This window comes from Gorilla gorilla, chromosome 18 (assembly GCF_029281585.2).
Source record: "Gorilla gorilla gorilla isolate KB3781 chromosome 18, NHGRI_mGorGor1-v2.1_pri, whole genome shotgun sequence".
Lineage (NCBI taxonomy): Eukaryota > Metazoa > Chordata > Mammalia > Primates > Hominidae > Gorilla > Gorilla gorilla.
The window spans coordinates 120,988,316-121,005,808 of NC_073242.2; the positions used below are offsets into that span (position 1 = coordinate 120,988,316).

At 55.1% G+C, this 17,493-nt stretch overlaps 1 protein-coding gene across 36 annotated transcripts in view; it reads left to right on the plus strand.

Moving 5' to 3' along the window:
- LOC115931432 (decreased expression in renal and prostate cancer protein) overlaps positions 1-17,493 on the plus strand; it is a 407,507-nt gene that overhangs the window by 217,385 nt on the left and 172,629 nt on the right. For 28 of the 36 annotated variants that reach the window (XR_010131404.1, XR_010131396.1, XR_010131402.1 and 25 more), the window contains 3 exons: positions 1-13,753; positions 13,981-14,038; positions 14,132-14,364. The exon at positions 1-13,753 is cut by the window's left edge and continues 129,212 nt beyond it. The gene's annotated coding sequence lies outside the window, so the exon portion shown is untranslated. Of the gene's footprint in view, positions 13,754-13,980; positions 14,039-14,131; positions 14,365-15,139; positions 15,335-17,396; positions 17,455-17,493 lie in introns of all 36 variants that reach the window. The other 8 variants (XR_010131394.1, XR_010131411.1, XM_063699773.1 and 5 more) reach the window with 6 other exon arrangements.

Below are 17,493 nucleotides of genomic sequence, written 5' to 3' on the forward strand. Positions count from 1 at the left end.
TAGGGTTGTTTTAGGGTCAGGGCCAGGGCCCAGGGTTCGGGTTGTTTTAGGGTCAGGGCCAGGACCCAGGGTTAGGGTTGTTTTAGGGTCAGGGCCCAGGGTTAGGGTTGTTGTAGGGTCAGGGCCCTGGGTTAGGCGTGTTTTAGGGCCAGGGCCCAGGGTTAGGGTTGTTTTAGGGTCAGGGCCAGGGCCCAGGGTTAGGGTTGTCTTAGGGTCAGGGCCAGGGCCCAGGGTTAGGGTTGTTTTAGGGTCAGGGCCAGGGCCCAGGGTTAGGGTTGTTTTACGGTCCGGGACCAGGGGTAGGCTTGTTTTAGGATTGGGGCCCAGGGTTAGGCTTGTTTTAGTGTCTGGGCCCAGGGTTAGGCTTGTTTTAGTGTCACGGCCCAGCGTTAGGCTTGTTTTATGGTCGGGGCCGAGGGTTAGGCTTGTTTTAGGGTCAGGCCCGTTGTTAGGGTTGTTTTAGGGTCAGGGCCCAGGGTTAGGGTTGTTTTAGGGCCAGGACCCAGGGTTAGGGTTGTTTTAGGGTCAGGGCCACGGCCCAGGGTTAGGGTTGTTTTAGGGTGAGGGCCAGGGCCCAGGGTTCGGGTTGTTTTAGGGTCAGGGCCAGGGCCCAGGGTTAGGATTGTCTTAGGGTCAGGGCCAGGGCCCAGGGTTAGCGTTGTTTTAGGCTCATAGCCCAGATTTAGCGTTGTTTTAGGGTCGGGGCCCAGGGTTAGGTTTGTTTTAGGGTCGGGGCCCAGGGTTAGGGTTGTTTTACTGTCCGTGACCAGGGGTAGGCTTGTTTTAGGGTTGGGGCCCAGGGTTAGGCTTGTTTTAGTGTCAGGGCCCAGGGTTAGGCTTGTTTTAGTGTCAGGGACCAGGGTTAGGCTTGTTTTATGGTCGGGGCCCAGGGTTAGGCTTGTTTTAGGGTCAGGCCCATGGTTAGGGTTGTTTTATGGTCAGGGCCCAGGGTTAGGGTTGTTTTAGGGTCAGGGCCAGGGCTCTGGGTTAGGGTTGTGTTAGAGTCAGGGCCAGGGCACAGGGTTAGGGTTGTTTTAGGGTCAGGGCCAGGGCCCATCGTTAGGCTTGTTTTAGAGTCAGGGCCAGGGCCCAGGGTTAGGGTTGTTTTAGGGTTAGGGCCAGGGCCCAGGGTTAGGGTTGTTTTAGGGTTAGGGCCAGGGCCCAGGGTTAGGGTTGTTTTAGGGTCAGGGCCAGGGCCCAGGGTTAGGGTTGTTTTAGGGTCAGGGCCAGGGCCCAGGGTTAGGGTTGTTTTAGGGTCAGGGCCCAGGGTTAGGTTTGTTTTAGTGTCGGGGCCCAGAGTTAGCGTTGTTTTACGGTCCGGGACCAGAGGTAGGCTTTTTTTAGGGTTGGGGCCCAGGGTTAGGCTTGTTTTAGGGTTAGGCCCATGGTTAGGGTTGTTTTATGGTCAGGGCCCAGGGTTAGGGTTCTTTTAGGGTCAGGGCCACGGCCCAGGGATAGTGTTGTGTTAGGGTCAGGGCCAGGGCCCAGGGTTAGGATTGTTTTAGGTTCAGGGCCAGGGCTCAGGGTTAGGGTTGTTTTAGGGTCAGGGCCAAGGTCCAGGATTAGGGTTGTTTTAGGGTCAGGGCCAGGGCCCAGGGTTAGGGTTGTTTTAGGGTCATGGCCAGGGCACAGGGTTAGGCTTGTTTTAGGGTTAAGGCCAGGACCCAGGGTTAGGCTTGTTTTAGGGTCAGGGCCAGGGTCCAGGGTTAGGCTTCTTTTAGGGTCAGGACCAGGGCCCAGGGTTAGGGATGTTTTATTGTCAGGGCCAGGGCCCAGGGTTCGGGTTTTTTTAGAGTCAGGGCCAGGGCCCAGGGTTAGGGTTGTTTTAGGGTCAGGGCCAGGGCCCCGGGTTACGGTTGTTTTAGGGTCACGTCCAGGGCCCAGGGTTAGGGTTGTTTTAGGGACAGGGGCACGGCCCAGGGCTAGGCTTGTTTCATTGTGAGGGCCAGGGCCCGGGGGCAGGGTTGTTTTAGGGTCAGGGCCTGGGCCCAGGGTTAGGGTTGTCTTAGGGTCAGGGCCAGGGCCCAGGGATAGGGTTGTGTTAGGGTCAGGGCCAGGGCCCAGGGTTAGGCTTCTTTTAGGGTCAGGGCCAGGGCGCATGGTTAGGGTTGTTTTAGGGTCAGGGCCAAGGCCCAGGTTTAGGGTTGTTTTAGGGTCAGGGCCAGGGCCCAGGGTTAGGGTTGTTTTAGGGTCAGAGCCCAGGGTTAGCGTTGTTTTAGTTTCGGGGCCCAGGGTTAGGTTTGTTTTAGGGTCGGGGCCCAGGGTTAGGGTTGTTTTAGTGGCGGGGCCCAGGGTTAGGGTTGTTTTACGGTCCGGGACCAGGGGTAGGCTTGTTTTAGGGTTGGGGCCCAGTGTTAGGCTTGTTTTAGTGTCAGGGCCCAGGGTTAGGCTTGTTTTAGTGTCAGGGCCCAGGGTTAGGCTTGTTTTATGGTCGGGGCCGAGGCTTAGGCTTGTTTTAGGGTCAGGCCCTTTGTTAGGGTTGTTTTAGGGTCAGGGCCCAGGGTTAGGGTTGTTTTAGGGCCAGGACCCAGGGTTAGGGTTGTTTTAGGGTTAGGGCCACGGCCCAGGGTTAGGGTTGTTTTAGGGTGAGGGCCAGGGCCCAGGGTTCGGGTTCTTTTAGGGTCAGGCCCAGGGCCCAGGGTTAGGGTTGTTTTAGGGTCAGGGCCAGGGCCCAGGGTTAGGGTTGTTTTAGGGTCAGGGCCAGGGCCCAGGGTTAGGGTTGTTTTAGGGTCAGGGCCAGGGCCCATGTTTAGGCTTGTTTTAGGATTAGGTCTAGGACCCAGGGTTAGGGTTGTTTTAGGGTTAGGGCCAAGGCCCAGTTTTAGGGTTATTTTAGGGTGAGGGCCAGGGCCCAGGGTTCGGGTTGTTTTAGGGTCAGGGCCAGGGCCCAGGGTTAGGGTTGTTTTAGGGTCAGGGCCAGGGCCCAGGGTTAGGGTTGTTTAAGGTCAGGTCCAGGGCCCAGGGTTAGGCTTGTTTTAGGGTCAGGGACAGGGCCCAGGGTTAGGGTTGTTTTAGGGACAGGGGCACGGCCCAGGGCTAGGCTTGTTTTATTGTGAGGGCCAGGGCCCTGGGGCAGGGTTGTTTTAGGGTCAGGGCCAGGGCCCAGGGTTAGGGTTGTTTTAGGGTCAGGGCCAGGTCCCAGGGTTAGGCTTGTTTTAGGGTCACGGCCAGGGCCCAGGGTTAGGGTTGTTTTAGGGTCAGGGCCAGGGCCCAGGGTTAGGGTTGTTTTAGGGTCAGAGCCAGGGCCCATGTTTAGGTTTGTTTTAGGATCAGGTCCAGGACCCAGGGTTAGGGTTGTTTTAGGGTCAGGGCCAAGGCCCAGGGTTAGGGTTGTTTTAGGGTGAGGGCCAGGGCCCAGGGTTCGGGTTGTTTTAGGGTCAGGGCCAGGGCCCAGGGTTAGGGTTGTTTTAGGGTCAGGGCCAGGGCCCAGGGTTAGGGTTGTTTTATGGTCAGGGCCAGGGCCCATGGTTAGGGTTATTTTAGGGTCAGGGCCAGGGCCCAGGGTTAGGGTTGTTTTAGGGTCAGGGCCAGGGCCCAGGTTTCGGCTTGTTTTAGGGTCAGGGCCAGGACCCAGGGTTAGGCTTGTTTTAGGGTCAGAGCCAGGGCCCATGTTTAGGCTTGTTTTAGGATCAGGTCCAGGACCCAGGGTTAGGGTTGTTTTAGGGTCAGGGCCAGGGCACAGGGTTAGGCTTGTTTTAGGGTCAGGTCCAGGGCCCAGGTGTAGGGCTGTTTTAGGGTCACGAGCAGGGCCTAGAGTTAGGTTTGTTTTAGGGTCAGGGCCAGGGCCCAGGGTTATGGATGTTTCAGGGTCAGGGCCAGGTCCCAGGGTTAGGGTTCTTTCAGGGTCAGGGCCACGGCCCAGGGATAGTGTTGTGTTAGGGTCAGGGCCAGGGCCCAGGGTTAGGATTGTTTTAGGTTCAGGGCCAGGGCTCAGGGTTAGGGTTGTTTTAGGGTCAGGGCCAAGGTCCCGGATTAGGGTTGTTTTAGGGTCAGGGCCAGGGCCCAGGGTTAGGGTTGTTTTAGGGTCATGGCCAGGGCACAGGGTTAGGCTTGTTTTAGGGTTAAGGCCTGGACCCAGGGTTAGGCTTGTTTTAGGGTCAGGGCCAGGGTCCAGGGTTAGGCTTCTTTTAGGGTCAGGACCAGGGCCCAGGTTTAGGGATGTTTTATTGTCAGGGCCAGGGCCCAGGGTTCGGGTTTTTTTAGAGTCAGGGCCAGGGCCCAGGGTTAGGGTTGTTTTAGGGTCAGGGCCAGGGCCCCGGGTTACGGTTGTTTTAGGGTCACGTCCAGGGCCCAGGGTTAGGGTTGTTTTAGGGACAGGGGCACGGCCCAGGGCTAGGCTTGTTTTATTGTGAGGGCCAGGGCCCAGGGGCAGGGTTGTTTTAGGGTCAGGGCCTGGGCCCAGGGTTAGGGTTGTCTTAGGGTCAGGGCCAGGGCCCAGGGATAGGGTTGTGTTAGGGTCAGGGCCAGGGCCCAGGGTTAGGCTTCTTTTAGGGTCAGGGCCAGGGCCCATGGTTAGGGTTGTTTTAGGGTCAGGGCCAGGGCCCAGGTTTAGGGTTGTTTTAGGGTCAGGGCCGGGGCCCAGGGTTAGGGTTGTTTTAGGGTCAGAGCCCAGGGTTAGCGTTGTTTTAGTTTCGGGGCCCAGGGTTAGGTTTGTTTTAGGGTCGGGGCCCAGGGTTAGGGTTGTTTTAGTGGCGGGGCCCAGGGTTAGGGTTGTTTTACGGTCCGGGACCAGGGGTAGGCTTGTTTTAGGGTTGGGGCACAGGGTTAGGCTTGTTTTAGTGTCAGGGCCCAGGGTTAGGCTTGTTTTAGTGTCAGGGCCCAGGGTTAGGCTTGTTTTATGGTCGGGGCCGAGGGTTAGGCTTGTTTTAGGGTCAGGCCGGTTGTTAGGGTTGTTTTAGGGTCAGGGCCCAGGGTTAGGGTTGTTTTAGGGCCAGGACCCAGGGTTAGGGTTGTTTTAGGGTCAGGGCCACGGCCCAGGGTTAGGGTTGTTTTAGGGTGAGGGCCAGGGCCCAGGGTTCGGGTTCTTTTAGGGTCAGGCCCAGGGCCGAGGGTTAGGGTTGTTTTAGGGTCAGGGCCACGGCCCAGGTTTAGGGTTGTTTTAGGGTCAGGGCCAGGGCCCAGGGTTAGGCTTGTTTTAGTGTCAGGGCCCAGGGTTAGGCTTGTTTTAGTGTCAGGGCCCAGGGTTAGGCTTGTTTTATGGTCGGGGCCGAGGGTTAGGCTTGTTTTAGGGTCAGGCCCATTGTTATGGTTGTTTTAGGGTCAGGGCCCAGGGTTAGGGTTGTTTTAGGGCCAGCACCCAGGGTTAGGGTTGTTTTAGGGTCAGGGCCACGGCCCAGGGTTAGGGTTGTTTTAGGGTGAGGGCCAGGGCCCAGGGTTCGGGTTCTTTTAGGGTCAGGGCCAGGGCCCAGGGTTAGGGTTGTTTTAGGGTCAGGGCCAGGGCCCAGGGTTAGGGTTGTTTTAGGGTCAGGGCCAGGGCCCAGGGTTAGACTTGTTTTAGGGTCAGAGCCAGGGCCCATGTTTAGGCTTGTTTTAGGATCAGGTCCAGGACCCAGGGTTAGGGTTGTTTTAGGGTCAGGGCCAGGGCCCAGGGTTAGGCTTGTTTTAGGGTCAGAGCCAGGGCCCATGTTTAGGCTTGTTTTAGGATCAGGTCCAGGACCCAGGGTTAGGGTTGTTTTAGGGTCAGGGCCAGGGCGCAGGGTTAGGGTTGTTTTAGGGTCAGGTCCAGGGCCCAGGTGTAGGGCTGTTTTAGAGTCACGAGCAGGGCCTAGAGTTAGGTTTGTTTTAGGGTCAGGGCCAGGGCCCAGGGTTATGGATGTTTCAGGGTCAGGGCCAGGTCCCAGGGTTACGGTTCTTTCAGGGTCAGGGCCACGGCCCAGGGATAGTGTTGTGTTAGGGTCAGGGCCAGAGCCCAGAGTTAGGATTGTTTTAGGTTCAGGGCCAGGGCCAGGGCTCAGGGTTAGGGTTGTTTTAGGGTCAGGGCCAAGGTCCAGGATTAGGGTTGTTTTAGGGTCAGGGCCAGGGCCCAGGGTTAGGGTTGTTTTAGGGTCATGGCCAGGGCACAGGGTTAGGCTTGTTTTAGGGTCAGGTCCAGGACCCAGGGTTAGGCTTGTTTTTGGGTCAGGGCCAGGGTCCAGGGTTAGGCTTCTTTTAGGGTCAGGACCAGGGCCCAGATTTAGGGATGTTTTATTGTCAGGGCCAGGGCCCAGGGTTAGGGTTTTTTTAGAGTCAGGTCCAGGGCCCAGGGTTAGGGTTGTTTTAGGGTCAGGGCCAGGGCCCCGGGTTACGGTTGTTTTACGGTCAGGGCCAGGGCCCAGGGTTAGGGTTGTTTTAGGGTCAGGGCGAGGGCCCAGGGGTAGGGTTGTTTTAGGGTCAGGGCCAGGGCCCAGGGTTAGGGTTGTTTTAGGGTCAGGGCCAGGGCCCCGGGTTACGGTTGTTTTAGGGTCACGTCCAGGGCCCAGGGTTAGGGTTGTTTTAGGGACAGGGGCACGGCCCAGGGCTAGGCTTGTTTTATTGTGAGGGCCAGGGCCCAGGGGCAGGGTTGTTTTAGGGTCAGGGCCTGGGCCCAGGGTTAGGGTTGTCTTAGGGTCAGGGCCAGGGCCCAGGGATAGGGTTGTGTTAGGGTCAGGGCCAGGCCCCAGGGTTAGGCTTCTTTTAGGGTCAGGGCCAGGGCGCATGGTTAGGGTTGTTTTAGGGTCAGGGCCAAGGCCCAGGTTTAGGGTTGTTTTAGGGTCAGGGCCAGGGCCCAGGGTTAGGGTTGTTTTAGGGTCAGAGCCCAGGGTTAGCGTTGTTTTAGTTTCGGGGCCCAGGGTTAGGTTTGTTTTAGGGTCGGGGCCCAGGGTTAGGGTTGTTTTAGTGGCGGGGCCCAGGGTTAGGGTTGTTTTACGGTCCGGGACCAGGGGTAGGCTTGTTTTAGGGTTGGGGCCCAGTGTTAGGCTTGTTTTAGTGTCAGGGCCCAGGGTTAGGCTTGTTTTAGTGTCAGGGCCCAGGGTTAGGCTTGTTTTATGGTCGGGGCCGAGGCTTAGGCTTGTTTTAGGGTCAGGCCCTTTGTTAGGGTTGTTTTAGGGTCAGGGCCCAGGGTTAGGGTTGTTTTAGGGCCAGGACCCAGGGTTAGGGTTGTTTTAGGGTTAGGGCCACGGCCCAGGGTTAGGGTTGTTTTAGGGTGAGGGCCAGGGCCCAGGGTTCGGGTTCTTTTAGGGTCAGGCCCAGGGCCCAGGGTTAGGGTTGTTTTAGGGTCAGGGCCAGGGCCCAGGGTTAGGGTTGTTTTAGGGTCAGGGCCAGGGCCCAGGGTTAGGGTTGTTTTAGGGTCAGGGCCAGGGCCCATGTTTAGGCTTGTTTTAGGATTAGGTCTAGGACCCAGGGTTAGGGTTGTTTTAGGGTTAGGGCCAAGGCCCAGTTTTAGGGTTATTTTAGGGTGAGGGCCAGGGCCCAGGGTTCGGGTTGTTTTAGGGTCAGGGCCAGGGCCCAGGGTTAGGGTTGTTTTAGGGTCAGGGCCAGGGCCCAGGGTTAGGGTTGTTTAAGGTCAGGTCCAGGGCCCAGGGTTAGGCTTGTTTTAGGGTCAGGGACAGGGCCCAGGGTTAGGGTTGTTTTAGGGACAGGGGCACGGCCCAGGGCTAGGCTTGTTTTATTGTGAGGGCCAGGGCCCTGGGGCAGGGTTGTTTTAGGGTCAGGGCCAGGGCCCAGGGTTAGGGTTGTTTTAGGGTCAGGGCCAGGTCCCAGGGTTAGGCTTGTTTTAGGGTCACGGCCAGGGCCCAGGGTTAGGGTTGTTTTAGGGTCAGGGCCAGGGCCCAGGGTTAGGGTTGTTTTAGGGTCAGAGCCAGGGCCCATGTTTAGGTTTGTTTTAGGATCAGGTCCAGGACCCAGGGTTAGGGTTGTTTTAGGGTCAGGGCCAAGGCCCAGGGTTAGGGTTGTTTTAGGGTGAGGGCCAGGGCCCAGGGTTCGGGTTGTTTTAGGGTCAGGGCCAGGGCCCAGGGTTAGGGTTGTTTTAGGGTCAGGGCCAGGGCCCAGGGTTAGGGTTGTTTTATGGTCAGGGCCAGGGCCCATGGTTAGGGTTATTTTAGGGTCAGGGCCAGGGCCCAGGGTTAGGGTTGTTTTAGGGTCAGGGCCAGGGCCCAGGTTTCGGCTTGTTTTAGGGTCAGGGCCAGGACCCAGGGTTAGGCTTGTTTTAGGGTCAGAGCCAGGGCCCATGTTTAGGCTTGTTTTAGGATCAGGTCCAGGACCCAGGGTTAGGGTTGTTTTAGGGTCAGGGCCAGGGCACAGGGTTAGGCTTGTTTTAGGGTCAGGTCCAGGGCCCAGGTGTAGGGCTGTTTTAGGGTCACGAGCAGGGCCTAGAGTTAGGTTTGTTTTAGGGTCAGGGCCAGGGCCCAGGGTTATGGATGTTTCAGGGTCAGGGCCAGGTCCCAGGGTTAGGGTTCTTTCAGGGTCAGGGCCACGGCCCAGGGATAGTGTTGTGTTAGGGTCAGGGCCAGGGCCCAGGGTTAGGATTGTTTTAGGTTCAGGGCCAGGGCTCAGGGTTAGGGTTGTTTTAGGGTCAGGGCCAAGGTCCAGGATTAGGGTTGTTTTAGGGTCAGGGCCAGGGCCCAGGGTTAGGGTTGTTTTAGGGTCATGGCCAGGGCACAGGGTTAGGCTTGTTGTAGGGTTAAGGCCTGGACCCAGGGTTAGGCTTGTTTTAGGGTCAGGGCCAGGGTCCAGGGTTAGGCTTCTTTTAGGGTCAGGACCAGGGCCCAGGTTTAGGGATGTTTTATTGTCAGGGCCAGGGCCCAGGGTTCGGGTTTTTTTAGAGTCAGGGCCAGGGCCCAGGGTTAGGGTTGTTTTAGGGTCAGGGCCAGGGCCCCGGGTTACGGTTGTTTTAGGGTCACGTCCAGGGCCCAGGGTTAGGGTTGTTTTAGGGACAGGGGCACGGCCCAGGGCTAGGCTTGTTTTATTGTGAGGGCCAGGGCCCAGGGGCAGGGTTGTTTTAGGGTCAGGGCCTGGGCCCAGGGTTAGGGTTGTCTTAGGGTCAGGGCCAGGGCCCAGGGATAGGGTTGTGTTAGGGTCAGGGCCAGGGCCCAGGGTTAGGCTTCTTTTAGGGTCAGGGCCAGGGCCCATGGTTAGGGTTGTTTTAGGGTCAGGGCCAGGGCCCAGGTTTAGGGTTGTTTTAGGGTCAGGGCCGGGGCCCAGGGTTAGGGTTGTTTTAGGGTCAGAGCCCAGGGTTAGCGTTGTTTTAGTTTCGGGGCCCAGGGTTAGGTTTGTTTTAGGGTCGGGGCCCAGGGTTAGGGTTGTTTTAGTGGCGGGGCCCAGGGTTAGGGTTGTTTTACGGTCCGGGACCAGGGGTAGGCTTGTTTTAGGGTTGGGGCCCAGGGTTAGGCTTGTTTTAGTGTCAGGGCCCAGGGTTAGGCTTGTTTTAGTGTCAGGGCCCAGGGTTAGGCTTGTTTTATGGTCGGGGCCGAGGGTTAGGCTTGTTTTAGGGTCAGGCCGGTTGTTAGGGTTGTTTTAGGGTCAGGGCCCAGGGTTAGGGTTGTTTTAGGGCCAGGACCCAGGGTTAGGGTTGTTTTAGGGTCAGGGCCACGGCCCAGGGTTAGGGTTGTTTTAGGGTGAGGGCCAGGGCCCAGGGTTCGGGTTCTTTTAGGGTCAGGCCCAGGGCCGAGGGTTAGGGTTGTTTTAGGGTCAGGGCCACGGCCCAGGTTTAGGGTTGTTTTAGGGTCAGGGCCAGGGCCCAGGGTTAGGCTTGTTTTAGTGTCAGGGCCCAGGGTTAGGCTTGTTTTAGTGTCAGGGCCCAGGGTTAGGCTTGTTTTATGGTCGGGGCCGAGGGTTAGGCTTGTTTTAGGGTCAGGCCCATTGTTATGGTTGTTTTAGGGTCAGGGCCCAGGGTTAGGGTTGTTTTAGGGCCAGCACCCAGGGTTAGGGTTGTTTTAGGGTCAGGGCCACGGCCCAGGGTTAGGGTTGTTTTAGGGTGAGGGCCAGGGCCCAGGGTTCGGGTTCTTTTAGGGTCAGGGCCAGGGCCCAGGGTTAGGGTTGTTTTAGGGTCAGGGCCAGGGCCCAGGGTTAGGGTTGTTTTAGGGTCAGGGCCAGGGCCCAGGGTTAGACTTGTTTTAGGGTCAGAGCCAGGGCCCATGTTTAGGCTTGTTTTAGGATCAGGTCCAGGACCCAGGGTTAGGGTTGTTTTAGGGTCAGGGCCAGGGCCCAGGGTTAGGCTTGTTTTAGGGTCAGAGCCAGGGCCCATGTTTAGGCTTGTTTTAGGATCAGGTCCAGGACCCAGGGTTAGGGTTGTTTTAGGGTCAGGGCCAGGGCGCAGGGTTAGGGTTGTTTTAGGGTCAGGTCCAGGGCCCAGGTGTAGGGCTGTTTTAGAGTCACGAGCAGGGCCTAGAGTTAGGTTTGTTTTAGGGTCAGGGCCAGGGCCCAGGGTTATGGATGTTTCAGGGTCAGGGCCAGGTCCCAGGGTTACGGTTCTTTCAGGGTCAGGGCCACGGCCCAGGGATAGTGTTGTGTTAGGGTCAGGGCCAGAGCCCAGAGTTAGGATTGTTTTAGGTTCAGGGCCAGGGCCAGGGCTCAGGGTTAGGGTTGTTTTAGGGTCAGGGCCAAGGTCCAGGATTAGGGTTGTTTTAGGGTCAGGGCCAGGGCCCAGGGTTAGGGTTGTTTTAGGGTCATGGCCAGGGCACAGGGTTAGGCTTGTTTTAGGGTCAGGTCCAGGACCCAGGGTTAGGCTTGTTTTTGGGTCAGGGCCAGGGTCCAGGGTTAGGCTTCTTTTAGGGTCAGGACCAGGGCCCAGATTTAGGGATGTTTTATTGTCAGGGCCAGGGCCCAGGGTTAGGGTTTTTTTAGAGTCAGGTCCAGGGCCCAGGGTTAGGGTTGTTTTAGGGTCAGGGCCAGGGCCCCGGGTTACGGTTGTTTTACGGTCAGGGCCAGGGCCCAGGGTTAGGGTTGTTTTAGGGTCAGGGCGAGGGCCCAGGGGTAGGGTTGTTTTAGGGTCAGGGCCAGGGCCCAGGGTTAGGGTTGTTTTAGGGTCAGGGCCCAGGGTTAGGGTTGTTGTAGGGTCAGGGCCCTGGGTTAGGCGTGTTTTAGGGCCAGGGCCCAGGGTTAGGGTTGTTTTAGGGTCAGGGCCAGGGCCCAGGGTTAGGGTTGTCTTAGGGTCAGGGCCAGGGCCCAGGGTTAGGGTTGTTTTAGGGTCAGGGCCAGGGCCCAGGGTTCGGGTTGTTTTAGGGTCAGGGCCAGGACCCAGGGTTAGGGTTGTTTTAGGGTCAGGGCCCAGGGTTAGGGTTGTTGTAGGGTCAGGGCCCTGGGTTAGGCGTGTTTTAGGGCCAGGGCCCAGGGTTAGGGTTGTTTTAGGGTCAGGGCCAGGGCCCAGGGTTAGGGTTGTCTTAGGGTCAGGGCCAGGGCCCAGGGTTAGGGTTGTTTTAGGGTCAGGGGCAGGGCCCAGGGTTAGGGTTGTTTTACGGTCCGGGACCAGGGGTAGGCTTGTTTTAGGATTGGGGCCCAGGGTTAGGCTTGTTTTAGTGTCTGGGCCCAGGGTTAGGCTTGTTTTAGTGTCAGGGCCCAGCGTTAGGCTTGTTTTATGGTCGGGGCCGAGGGTTAGGCTTGTTTTAGGGTCAGGCCCGTTGTTAGGGTTGTTTTAGGGTCAGGGCCCAGGGTTAGGGTTGTTTTAGGGCCAGGACCCAGGTTTAGGGTTGTTTTAGGGTCAGGCCCAGGGCCCAGGGTTAGGGATGTTTTAGGTTCAGGGCCAGTGCCCAGGGTTAGGGTTGTTGTAGGGTCAGGGCCAGTGCCCAGGGGTAGTGTTGTTTTAGGGTCAGGGCCACGGCCCCGGGTTACGGTTGTTTTAGGGTCATGGCCAGGGCTCAGGGTTAGGTTTGTTTTAGGACAGGGGCACGGCCCAGGGCTAGGCTTGTTTTATTGTGATGGCCAGGGCCCAGGGGTAGGGTTGTTTTAGGGTCAGGGCCAGGGCCAAGGTGTAGCGTTGTTTTAATGTCAGGGCCAGGGTCCAGGGGTAGGGTTGTTTTAGGGTCAGGTCCAGGGCCCAGGTGTAGGGCTGTTTTAGGGTCACGGGCAGGGCCCAGATTTAGGGTTGTTTTAGGGTCGAGGGTCAGGGCCCTGGGTTAGGGTCGGTTTAGGGTCGGGGCCAGTGCCCAGGGTTAGGGTTGTCTTAGGGTCAGGGCCACGGCCCAGGGTTAGGGTTGTCTTAGGGTCAGGGCCACGGCCCAGGGTTAGGGCTGTTTTAGGTTCACGGCCAGGGCCCATGTTTATGCTTGTTTTAGGATCAGGTCCAGGACCCAGGGTTAGGGTTGTTTTAGGGTCAGGGCCAAGGCCCAGGGTTTGGGTTGTTTTAGGGTCAGGGCCCAGGGTTAGGGTTGTTTTAGGGTCAGGGCCCAGGGTTAGGCTTGTTTTATGGTCGGGGCCCAGGGTTAGGGTTGTTTTAGTGTCAGGGCCCAGGGTTACGCTTGTTTTAGTGTCAGGGCCCAGGGTTAGGCTTGTTTTATGGTCAGGCCCATGGTTAGGGTTGTTTTAGGGTCAGGGCCCAGGGTTAGGGTTGTTTTAGGGCCAGGACCCAGGGTTAGGGTTGTTTTAGGGTCAGGGCCAGGGCGCAGGGTTAGGCTTGTTTTAGGGTCAGGGCCAGGGCCCAGGGTTAGGGTTGTTTTAGGGTCAGGGGCAGGGCCCAGGGTTAGGGTTCTTTCAGGTTCAGGGCCAGGGCCCTGGGTAAGGGTTGTTTTAGGGTCAGGGCCCAGGGTTAGGGTTGTTTTAGGGTCATTGCCAGGGCCCAGGGTTAGGGTTGTTATAGGGTCAGGGCCAGGGCCCAGGGTAAGGGTTGTTTTAGGTTCGGGGCCCAGGGTTAGGGTTGTTTTAGGGTCGGGGCCCAGGGTTAGGTTTGTTTTAGGGTCGGGGCCCAGGGTTAGGTTTGTTTTAGGGTCGGGGCCCAGGGTTAGGGTTGTTTTAGTGTCGGGGCCCAGGGTTAGGTTTGTTTTAGGGTCAGGGCCCAGGGTTAGGGTTGTTTCAGGGTCAGGGCCCAGGGTTAGGCTGGTTTTCGGGTCATGGCCAGGGCCCAGGTTTAGGCTTGTTTTAGGGTCAGGGCCAGGGTCCAGGGTTAGGTTTGTTTTAGGGTCATGTCCAGGGCCCAGGGTTAGGGTTGTTGTAGGGTGAGGGCCAGGGCCCAGGGTTAGGGTTGTTTTTGGGTCAGGGCCCAGGGTTAGGGTTGTTTTACGGTCAGGGTCCAGGGTTAGGGTTGTTTTAGGGTCAGGGCCCAGGGTTAGGGTTGTTTTATGGTCAGGGCCCGGGGTTAGGGTTTTGGGGTAGGGGCCTGGGCCTAGGGTTAGGGTTTTAGGCTCAGGGCAAGGGCCCAGGGATAGGGTTTTAGGCTCAGGGCCAGGGCCCAGGGTTAGGGTTTTAGGCTCAGGGTCAGGGCCCAGGTTTAGGTTTTTAGGGTCAGGGCCCAGGGTTAGGGTTTTAGGGTCAGGGCCAGGGCCCAGGGTTACGTTTTTAGGGTCAGGGCCCAGGGTTAGGGTTTTAGGGTCAGGGCCCAGGGTTAGGGTTTTAGGGTCATGGCCCAGGGTTTGGGTTTTAGGGTCAGGGCCCAGGGTTAGGGTGATTTCCAGGAAGTGACCTCACAGTGACTCAAGCTACCACTTACTGTTGATTGTGACGCAATGCCAGCTGAGGCACATGCCTTGGGAGCTAAATGGTTGCTGCCCTTGACTACTATGAAGACTGGTGTGGGAAGGGTTGCTTTGGATGCACTTGAGCAGGGGTCCCCAACCCCTGAGCCATGGAGCCGTAAGGAGCCACACAGCAGGTGAGTGGTGTCGAGTGAGGGAGTGAGGGAAGCTTCGTCTGTATTTACAGCCACTCCCCTTTGCTCACATTCCCGCCTGAGCTCCACCTTCTCAGATGAGCAGCAGCATTAGATTCTCATAGGAGAACGCACCCTGTTGTGAACCGTGCATGTGAGGGATCTAGGTTGCGCTGTGCTTATGAGAATCTAATACCTATTGATCTGTCACTTTCTCCCATCACGCTCAGGTGGGACCATCCAGTTTCAGGAAAACAAGCTTAACACGCCCACTGATTCTACATGATGGTGAGTTCTATAATTATTTGATTATATATTCCAGTGTAATAATGGAAATGAAGTGCCTAATAAACGTAAATGTACTTAAATCTTTTGGCCCAGCTCCTACCTCCCGGCAGCCTCGCCAGGCCCAGAACTCTCTCCAGTCAGCCTCTACAGACCAAGCTCATGACTCACAATGGCCTATTGAGGCCCATACCCTACCTCACGGCAGTCTCCGCAGATGAGCCTACTGCCTCACAACAGCCTCCACAGGCACAGCTCCATCGTTACAATGGCCTCTTTAGACCCAGCTCCTGCCTCCCAGCCTTCTCTCCAGGCCCTGAACTTTCTCCGTAAGTTGAGGTAGCTGGGACTGTAGGTATACATGACGATACTTGGCTAATTTTTAAATTGTTTTGCAGACATGGGGTCTCACTTTGTTAGCCAGGCTGGTGTCAAACTAATGGCCTCAAGTGACCCTTCCACCCCTGCCTCCCATCCTCGAGGTATGTGCCACCACAAGGGGCACTTGTTCAATTTTCTAAAGAAAAAATCTCTAAAGTAAGGCTGTGGGATGATGGCAGGAAGATAAAAGAAAAACAGAAGAATAAGTTAAAATGACTTATTCACACATATTCTTTTGACAGCAAGAAGAACTTTTAGTATATACATTCCTTACAAACAAACAAACGGCAGATAAACAATGTTGTATAGGAACTTCAACACACACTGTACAATATTCCCACTTTGCTGACATAAGTTATGGAAATTTCGTGGTTTCCTTGAGTGTCGCTACCAGTATTTTGCTTCTCTGATGATTTTTATCGACTTCCTCGTCTGTTAACTTCTCTCCAAAGTATGTCATGTCACGACATACTGCCGCTGCACGAACACGGCCAGTGTCTTCCTATTAAACATGTAGAATGCTTTCCTAATTTCTCTTTTTACTCTCTGTCTTTGTGTTCTGCATTTTCCTTACTTTTATTGTCAGAAACTCCAGAAAGTCAATCGTACTAATTTATCACGATTTGCTTTATTAATTTTTACTTTGCTTATATGGAATTTTGCCCAACAGACCTCATTACAATTTCTAACCTGTTTTATTTTGTTTTTTTTTTTCTGAGACAGGGTCTCCCTCTGTTGTCCAAGGCTGGAGGGTAGTAGTGCTATCGCAGCTGACTGCAGCCTCAACCTTCCAGGCTGAAGCGATCCTCCCATCTCAACCTCCCACGTGGCTGAGACTACAGGTGCTTGCCACTATGCCCAACTAATATTTGGTATTTTCGTATACGTGGATTCCAGAGGGGTGACAGCGAAACGTGAGTAAGCATGGATTTTGGTATATGCAGAGATGGGGGGCTGTAACTAATTCTGTATACTGAGGGACGGCAACTGTTTATGTTTTTACAATTACGCTGTTGGATACATACTGTTGCATAGCCTTGAAAATAATAATTTTTAATGGAGTGGAAGAATGATAATGATATTGCTAAAAGTAGCAGCTGGCCAGGTGTGGTGGCTCACACTGGTAATCGCAACACTTTGGGAGGCTGAGGCAGGAGGATGGCTTGAGGCCAAGAGTTTGCGATAGGCCTTGGAAACAAAGGGGGAGTCACCATCCCTACAGAAAAATACATGAATTAGCCTAGTGTGGTGGCACGTTCCTGTAGTCCCAGCTACTTGGGAGGCTGAGGTGGGAGGATCACTCAAGCCCAGGGAGGCTGAGACTGCAGTGAGTCATGATCAGGCCTCTGCACTCCAGCCTGGGTGACAGAGTGAGACCCTGTCTCAAAACAAGAAAAAAGTAGCAGCTAACATCAACTGACCTTTTATACCAGGTGCCTATTGATACCATAGTTTAATTTGTTAGAACTGTTTCTTATTTCACTTACCAACTCTGTCTTCAGTTACTCCCCGATTTTTACTGTGTGTGTACAGATGACCTTTTGTTTAGATTGAATTGTCTCCCCAGAAGTAAGATTACTGTGAGTCATGGTGAATGGACATTCTCATTACCCTTGATGTAAATTGACAGGGTTTTGGGTGCCTCCCAGCTATAATCTTAGCACTTTGGGAGGCTAAGAGAGGAGGACTGCTTGAGGCCAAGAGTTGGAGGAGGCAGTATGGCAGTATGGTGAGACCCTGTCTCCATTATTTTAAAAAATTGACAAGCTTTACCCGGGAAGGCTTATACACAATTTAAACACCCCTCATAGTATAAGAAAGTGCCCATTTCACTGCACCTTTGCCAGCACAGGGTATTATAATTTAGTAAGTCATTTTTTGTTTGATTATTTTAAATAGATAAAAGACCTCATATTACTTTACTTGTCACATTTCAACATCTTTCCTTAGCTTATTAGCTCTATCTCTTTTCTGTCTGTAAATGGTTGTTGTTGTTTTGTTCTTTGAGACAGGGTCTTGCTCTGTCACCAGGCTGGACTGTAGTGGCATAATCATGCCTCGCTGCAGCCTTGACCTCCCAGGCTCAAACTTCAGCATTCCGAGTAGCTGGGACTACAAGTGTGCACCACCACTCCCAGCTAACTTTTTTCTTCTTTTGGATAGAGACAGGTTCTCACTGTGTTGTCCAGACCGGTCTCTAGCTCCTGGCCTTAAGCAATCCTCCTGCATTAGCTTCTCAAATTGCTGGAATTTCAGGCATGAGCCACCATGCCTGGCCTGGGCTAGTCCTGTATTCTCTAGAGTTCTCTTTACTTTGTGCTAGCCAATCTCTCATTATGCTGTTCACCTGTTATAATGAATAATTCTCCGTATTAAATTTTACCACTTTAAACTTTTGAGTGGTTTATGCTTCCTGATTGGACTCTGACTAATATGTTAGGAAGGGTCCCAGGAGATAAACCCACACAGATGGGATTTGGGCATAGGTTTGGTTTCCCAGGGGGCAGTGCTGAGCTCTTTGCCAGTGGGAAATGGGATGCTGGTGATTTCCAGGAAGTGACCTCACAGTGACTCAAGCTACCACTTACTGTTGATTGTGACGAAATGCCAGCTGAGGCACATGCCTTGGGAGCTAAGTGGTTGCTGCCCTTGACCACTATGAAGACTGGTGTGGGAAGGGTCGCTTTGGATGCACTTGAGCAGGGGTCCCCAACCCCTGAGCCATGGAGCCGTAGGGAGCCACACAGCAGGAGGTGAGTGGTGTCGAGTGAGGGAGTGAGGGAAGCTTCGTCTGTATTTACAGCCACTCCCCTTTGCTCACATTCCCGCTTGAGCTCCACCTTCTCAGATGAGCAGCAGCATTAGATTCTCATAGGAGAACGCACCCTGTTGTGAACCGTGCATGTGAGGGATCTAGGTTGCGCTGTGCTTATGAGAATCTAATACCTATTGATCTGTCACTTTCTCCCATCACGCTCAGGTGGGACCATCCAGTTTCAGGAAAACAAGCTTAACACACCCACTGATTCTACATTATGGTGAGTTGTATAATTATTTTATTATATATTGGATATATA